Raw genomic sequence first — 7,642 nt, forward strand, 5'->3', positions numbered from 1 at the left:
CCGGTGTGTCTTATATGCCATGTAATTGGATTTCCCTCTATTAGCTTAATTCCTAAATATACAATAACTGTATCTCTGTGTAGTTATTACAATGATGTGTTGATTTTTCTTTTGAACCTTTATTTAACTAGGCAGTTAAGAACAAATTATTATTTACAATGACTGCCTTGTGAAACCCCCCAGGAAAACCCTCCCCTAACGATGCTGGGCCAATAGTGCGCTGCCCTATGGGACTCCAGATCACGGACGATTGTGACACAGCCTGGGATCGAACCCGTGTCTGTAGTGACGCCTCTAGCATGGCGACGCAGTGCCGTAGAACGCTGCGCTACTCAGGAGGCCTAAGTGTTACTGAGATGGCAACACGGTGAGAAATGACTTAAATTGAGCAGGCGTTTCTCAAAATATACTTAATGATACTTCATAAAAAAATACATGTGAGTAGATTTGAAGTCAACAGTAGGCTGTATACTAATGAGTAACATACAGTAGGAGAGAAAAAGTATAGTGCACAACACCTGTAACTTAGGCTATATCTATCTATTACTGGATGGATATCTGGAGGCGACACTCCCTAACCTCCAATAGAGGCTAAGCCTGTAGCTCAGAAAATACAAAGGAAATCAGCACTTGATGATTTCTTCAGCATTCACAGCAGCATCTCTTGCTATCTTTCTCCCCCCTCTTTTCCTCCCTCCATCCCTTCCCTCTCTCCTTATCGGTTGATCAGAAACCAAGCCAGACTTTACCATGAGTGCCACCTCCTTTCTTGCATCCCCCAAGAACATCGATCGTTCCCCTTTAAACAGAGAAGCATCCAGCTGTGCGCTGACGGTCACGTGGTCTACCAACCGCCAAGCATATGCGTGTGAGTCTCAGATGGTATTTTTGCGTCACAAACGGCATGTGCGAGCGCAACCTGTCGACCTTTATTGGTCTTGTGCATCGCCTGAGTCAGTTGCTTTGTTCCAGGGAGTCAGTGTGCAACTCACATACCAGTTGGCGCACTAGCTCTGGTCCGTGGTGTTATGTCAACCACCGTTGTTTATGTAGCTAGCTAGTACACTCTAACTAGTACACACTAGCTAGCTAGTACATTCTAGCTAGTACACACTAGCTAACTAGTACACACTGGCTAGCTAGTACACAATAGCGTGTACCAAGCTTCTAATTGTAAATGTAATTACACCACCTGTGCTGTTGGTGGCGGTAACGGATCTGCCTCTCTGGCACCCTTCGGCATCCTGTCTCATCTCCTGTGTCTCACAGCGTCTGTGGAGTGAGGAGAAAGTATCTGCTGGAGCAAGACCCTATTGCTTTAACTGAGAGACAACGTTGAGACAACGGATCACTCCGCGTAGTCCCCTTCCATTTGGTTGCCACGGGAGACGCCCTCAAGGTGTTTCTCCCAGAAACCTCAGAGACATGGAGAGGAGAGTGAGCTTGATCTCTCTCCCCAGATCAGAGGAGACGTCCCTGGCTTTCCACATGCAGTGTACCCCTGTCCTCATCTTGCTTTTTCTTGAAATCCCCACTTGTTCAGGAAGTGCATACACATCAAACCCATTAAATTGTCACGAGTAAAATGAGGCCAGAATGTTCATGGATGGAAACTTAGTGGTGAATCATTATTTTCTTCACTCGCTCTAGTTCTAGAGGCAATGAACATCATAAAAGGTCTAGCAAGTCTGCAGTGATGATGGTGGACCACTAGATCTATTCAGCTAAAAGCAAGGGATTTTTATCACCTTCCCTGAGTATTCATGGGATGGATTTGCATATACAGTTGAAGACCATATGCTTCCTGATAAGAACTACTGTATGAACCACCATTTGGCAGCAGCAGAGAACTAGCTGCACCAGTCGTGGGTTTCTCTCACATTATCTGACTTCTGATCTCGTTTAAATGACTAATTCACGGCGAGTTGCGAGGGTGCTCAGAGTGTAGAGTCTGTGGATGTAGGAGGGATATTTAGACTTTTACATTTTCCTACTCAGAAATTCGAATTCCGCTGGCAGCGTAAAAACATGACCCCAAATGTTTATCTTGACGTGACAACTAACAAGCTCTCGCCGGATAATTAGATGGCCGCCGCCGAGTGTATGTGTGTGCGACAAAGCTCTCGATAACACTTGACATTATTATATATTTCTTGCTATGCGCCATGCCTTTATGGTGCTTTAAAAGCCTCGCCAGCCGCATCCATTTCCATTTGGACTGCATTAACGAACGCGGCGGCCACGCTCATGTACTGTATGGTGGTGAAGTAATGAGACTGCAGAATGTGACTCATCTCAGTAACTGTGGATTGGAACCGGTGTACGTTTGTGAGCACATGCATGTCGATGCACGTTAATGTGTGTATGTGTGTATAAACCGACCAGCAGCAGTATACCTCCCATCTGGCAACAGCCCTCTTTCGCCAGGGAACATGATTGAAGTGAAGGTCTCGCATTGTAAACGAAAGTTGCTCAACCACCCTGAACCCACCCCCAGTTGCATACGTACAGGTCTGCTTGATTGATTAGACGTGCTACATTTTAGTAATTCAGCAAATGCTCTTAGCCAGAGCAATTAAGGTTAAGTGCCTTGCTCAAGGGCACAACAACTGATTTTTCACCTAGTCGGTGCAGAGATTTGAACCAGTGACATTGCGGTTGCTGGCCCAAAGCTCATAACCGCTAGGCTACCTTCCGCCCTAAAGCCTGCATGCCTAAAGCTTCTTAACAACCTACAGCCTCTTTGGTCTGACCGTAGGCCCCTAACAAAACATGGTACAACAGTAGATTGCTGATCGGCTCTGGGCGTGTTACAGCACACATCCGGCAACACAGGTATTTGACTGTGTGTGAACAACACATTTTACGAGTGGATGCTTCATAAACCACGTACAGGCCATTAACTCCCGGGAAGTCCCCCTTAATATGGATGTCAAGTGACAGAGCTGACTAAAGACATTGTGGAGGAGACTCCTGTTTAGTCCTCACCTGGTAAGATAACGTCTCTACAGAAGAGATGAAACACTGAATCATTTCTCAAATCTTTGAGCTAAAATATAACGAATAGACATTCACCTCTCAGAAATGTCTGGTGGCACTGGTGGAGGGAGGGAGATATAATATCTATTGGAGCCAACATTAGAGCTGGAAGGAGAAACAGAGGATGCCATGGATTATTTCCATGTAGTTCCATGTAATATTACATAATAAAGAATGGGGTGTGGTCTAGACCTATATTAGAAATGACATAATTTATGGTGTGATGGTTTTCAGTATTTGACTGGCATTTACACAACATCATTTAGAACAAAACGTTTGGCTAAGGTTAAATTACAACCGGATGTCTTAACTGTTCTTTGAAGAAGAGGAGGAAGGGGGAAAGGAGAGGAATGGAGGAAGGAGAGGGCGGGAGGAGAGAGGTAAGAGGAAAGGGATGGAGGGAGGATTCTGAAACAAGATATGCTGAAAATTACATAGACTTTTCCAATGGGCAAGCCCCCAATTATACCCACACATATTCGAATTAAACATTTTCGTTCAGATAATATTCAATAGTTCCAAACCAATCCAGGTTCAAATGTTTGAGTAGCCCCCATTCAGACTACTGAGACTCAGACTGGGTTATTTTCAGTTTGAGTGTGAGCAAGGGGCGTGGTCGTGCTTTCTGTGGAAATCTTAGGTGAGATGCCACCTGCACGTCTTGGATGCTTACCGGCATCCAGGAGAGAGGAGTCAGTCCACATTTCTCACGTGATGATGCGTAATGGAGAACTGTAATACACAGCAACATCATATACATTTGATTACATTACATTGGAAACCCGTAAGCCATTTCCTAGGCATCATAAAAAAGCTATAACTACGTTACCGGGGTAGGACAGCGGAAAACCCCCCCGAATAAACCCATTTTCTTTTAACAGCCTTGGCCCTGGCAATATACGGTTCCTCGCGAGCTTTTATGATGTGCCTCGCTAAAGCTTATAACGCACACCCATTCCGATCAAGTCAGGAGATTTCGTCTACAAGGCAGGATGCGCAACTTCATAAAATAATAGGATTAGCCTATAATGATGTATTAATCACAACCAAATTAAATTGGATCAGTTTGAAAAAAAGGTTACATTTTAGATGTCGTGGTTCCCTCTTCCCCATTTTCAATGAAAGTGTTTCATTGGGGGAAACTGAGTGATTGTATCGGCTATAACAATTGAACATTTTATTATCCTATTTGGGAAACAAGGAAATATGTTTTTCAATAGCACTTTTTGCAAGGTTCTTTATGATATGTGCCTATATTGGTAACCAATCAATGGCACTTAAAATCTCCATCCTTCGGTGACAAGTCCACATAATGGCAATGCGTCTGTGAAGCCGATTGCAGTGTAACTGGTGCCAATAGTAAAACACCATATACTTCAGGATAAATAATGTTTAGGCTAATCTCCATATAGAGAACTAACAAATAGAATTCTAAACCTCATTTCAAAAGGCTAAATAAGTAATTATGTAGAGTATACATAAAAGGCAAAAAAATAATGCAACCTAAAATAGAGAGTAGCAGTCCCTCTACAAGTAAAATCTCTCCAGCAGTCAAGGCGGTCGAAATAGGATAATGACATTAAGAAGGGTGTCACCTGCACTCTAAAATTCAGACAATCACCAGACATCACACTGCTCCTGACTCCACCTTTCAATGAATGGGTTTGGGAGCGCACCTTGAAAAAACGCACCACAACTAAAAATCATTGGCAAGAAAAAGAACCCCGCTATTGAATGCGCAAACATGGATCAGAGTCAGATTCCCGACGATACAGACCTATGTCAATGCATGTTCAAAATCTGCATTAGGCTACCACAACAATAGATCAAATTGACGTTACTTGTCTGATGCCATTGAATTCTCGAAACGTATCAGGTACCGTGCCATTTATGATCAATACGATTGTATAATGTGATATCAATAGCCTACATGCATATCAGTGAACTCAACTGCAACGCATTCGCATCTCATGGTTGGCTTCATTAACCGGTGGAGATATGCACCTGCTACATTGAGCATTCATTTACATGTTAGTCATTTAGCAGACGCTCTTATGCAGAGCGACTTACATGAGCAATTAGCGTTAAGTTCCTTGTTCAAGGACACATCGACAGATTTTTCCCCCAGTCGGCTCGGGGAATCGAACCACTAAACTACCTGCCGCTTCTACCTGCCGCAGCACCCCCCCCCCCCCCCCTCCTCCTCCCATTGAAGATGATTCAGAAATGCGTTATTAAGACTAGCCACCTCTGAAGCGTACAGGCTTTATAATGTAACAAATGGTTGCGTGAAATGCATGCCCAGTTTCACCCCAGTTAGGATATTGTAAATTCATCCTGGTGTGGTTTAAATAAGACAGAGTGAATAAACTTGTAATGACCAAATGCCGTCAAAACGAGGGTCACATAGCCGACCCTGTATTCTTTATAACAGCTCTTTTGGCTATAACGTTTGCCGCCACCAGTACTGACACTGTACAAGAATATGAGAGGATGGCATCGGGCACATTTTGGCTACGGAGTAGGGCTACAGCATCACCTAACCTTTGCTATAGCCTATCAGCGTCAGCTCTACCCCGCCGAGTTCCGCGGCACTGGTACGCTTCTTGCAGTATTCTTGAGAGCTGTTTTTTGGGTACCACTACCAGCCTGCATCCCCCTCCTAGGCTACTCAATCAGCATTTACAAGTATGTACACAGACAGGCACTATCGGGCGCAGACTGCCCTTCACGCATTCCACAGTGGAGAACCAGTTGAAATAGCTTAATTATTTTCTCGTTTCAAGAAGCACCTCCAAGCATGCGGATACAACTCCGTTAGAAAAAAAGACAACTGTTCCTACCGTTATCAATGATGGAGTTCCTTTCTTTCTTATTGTGCATATACAAAACACACACACATTTTGTTCAAATAAACAAATAAACAATAATCCCGTATGCGAGCGTCCTGCGGCAGATCCAGAGAATCGGTTCAGGTTCTAGCGGTGAGTAGTGTTTAAAATCCCCCTGACAGCGCAGGTTGCTCGGACGCATGTGGAATCGCAGGACTGTACCCTCAACCGCGCTTGGATAAACCACAGCTCTATGCGTTTGGCTGGAGGGTGATGTCATAGCGCCCCCCTACTTCTCCTCTCTCGCCCCCCTCCCTTTTATCCCACCCCTCTACTCGCAGCTGTCCTCCTCCTTTCTCTTCCCATCCCGTGCGCTCTTTTCACCCCCTCCTTTCCTTTTCCTCCACATAACGTGATGAAGTCATGGCGTTGCGCACGCCTTGCTAGCGGTGCAGTCCAGTAGCATCCGCAGCCTCATTTCCCGGGATTAGATGGAAGAAAAGGTGGCATAAAACAGGCCAATGCGTGAGGGAGGATTTGAAGGCTACCGCCCCTCGTGATCATGAAGTTAGCGCTGCTTAAAGGAAAAGTGCATACTCCTGAAAAAGATAGACGGTATAAAATAGTTATAAGGGCTAGAATAAAGTAATCATACATTTTTTTCTTCCCTGAACCTGAAAAATGACTATCAAATGCTTAAAAATGCAATCAAGTTAATCGCAGGATTTGCTGTGATTAATCTAGATTAGTCACAAATGTAGAATTAGCTCAAATTGAGCGGCAATTTAATAGTTAAAAAAAAAAAACACAAAAAAACATTAGCATGCAAGAATATTGAAGTTTAGATTTTGTCCAAGCGTTTAGCAAAATCAGGCAAATTGATAAAGCACACTTTAACCCCAATGTCAACAATTTCACATTGTTGTTTTTAGCTGTATAAATTATGTATTTTGGATGTTTTCAGTCGAGTTTAAATCCTTTTAGACCAAGATAAAATAAACTGTGCACTAAAATCACAAAATGTTAACTTAAGTTAACTGATTCATTCAAAAGCAGCTCTTTCTGTAAAAGTACCTGTTTACATTCATTACAGTAGCAAACATATTCACACATTTTTAAATACATTAAAATCCCATTTAGGCCTTTGAATGACATGTAACAAAAACCAATGGACAGCTAACAATAACAAGAAGCTAAAAATAGCTAGCTAGTTAATATAAAAAGTAACCTAAAATATATATTTTTAAATGTGTGTGGTTTCTATGTACATGTAAATACACTCATACAAAGTGTGTTAGCTACTTAGCTTGGCTACACTCATGTAGATGAAAATAATCTCACTAGTTTTTCATTCGGTCAAAACAATTAAATCATACTGTACATCAAAATGACTAGAAAACTCAACACAGTTTTATTAAACATTGCGCACATTGCTTGCTGTTTGGGGTTTTAGGCTGGGTTTCTGTATAGCACTTTGTGACATCTATCAAAAGGGCTTTATAAATGCATTTGACTTATTGATTAAACATGTGATCTCTATATTTAGAAAACGTAACCAAATGTAACCATCAACAGCAAAGATGGCACATGAGTAACATGTGTAAAAATGGACACCACCAGAATACGTGAATTTATTTCAAATGTGAACTTGCAATTCCACATATGAAAGTGGAATATTTACATGTGGATTTTTTTTATTTAATAAATGTAGCATTTTCTTTTACCCCTTTTTCTCCCCAATTGGTAGTTTACAGTCTTGTCCCATCACTGCA

The 7,642-nt window shown here is 42.5% G+C and overlaps 1 protein-coding gene across 6 annotated transcripts in view; it reads right to left on the reverse strand.

Annotated features, from left to right (window-relative positions):
• The window catches only part of ptprsa (protein tyrosine phosphatase receptor type Sa), a 282,965-nt gene extending 276,722 nt beyond the window's left edge, over nt 1-6,243 (reverse strand). For all 6 annotated transcript variants that reach the window (XM_090235173.1, XM_090235172.1, XM_090235167.1 and 3 more), the window contains exon 1: nt 5,883-6,243. The gene's annotated coding sequence lies outside the window, so the exon portion shown is untranslated. The remainder of the gene's footprint in view (nt 1-5,882) is intronic.
• Nucleotides 6,244-7,642: the final 1,399 nt, after the last annotated feature.

This window comes from Oncorhynchus mykiss, chromosome 5, assembly GCF_057628025.1.
Source record: "Oncorhynchus mykiss isolate SJ-2025 chromosome 5, ASM5762802v1, whole genome shotgun sequence".
In the NCBI taxonomy this organism is placed as follows: domain Eukaryota; kingdom Metazoa; phylum Chordata; class Actinopteri; order Salmoniformes; family Salmonidae; genus Oncorhynchus; species Oncorhynchus mykiss.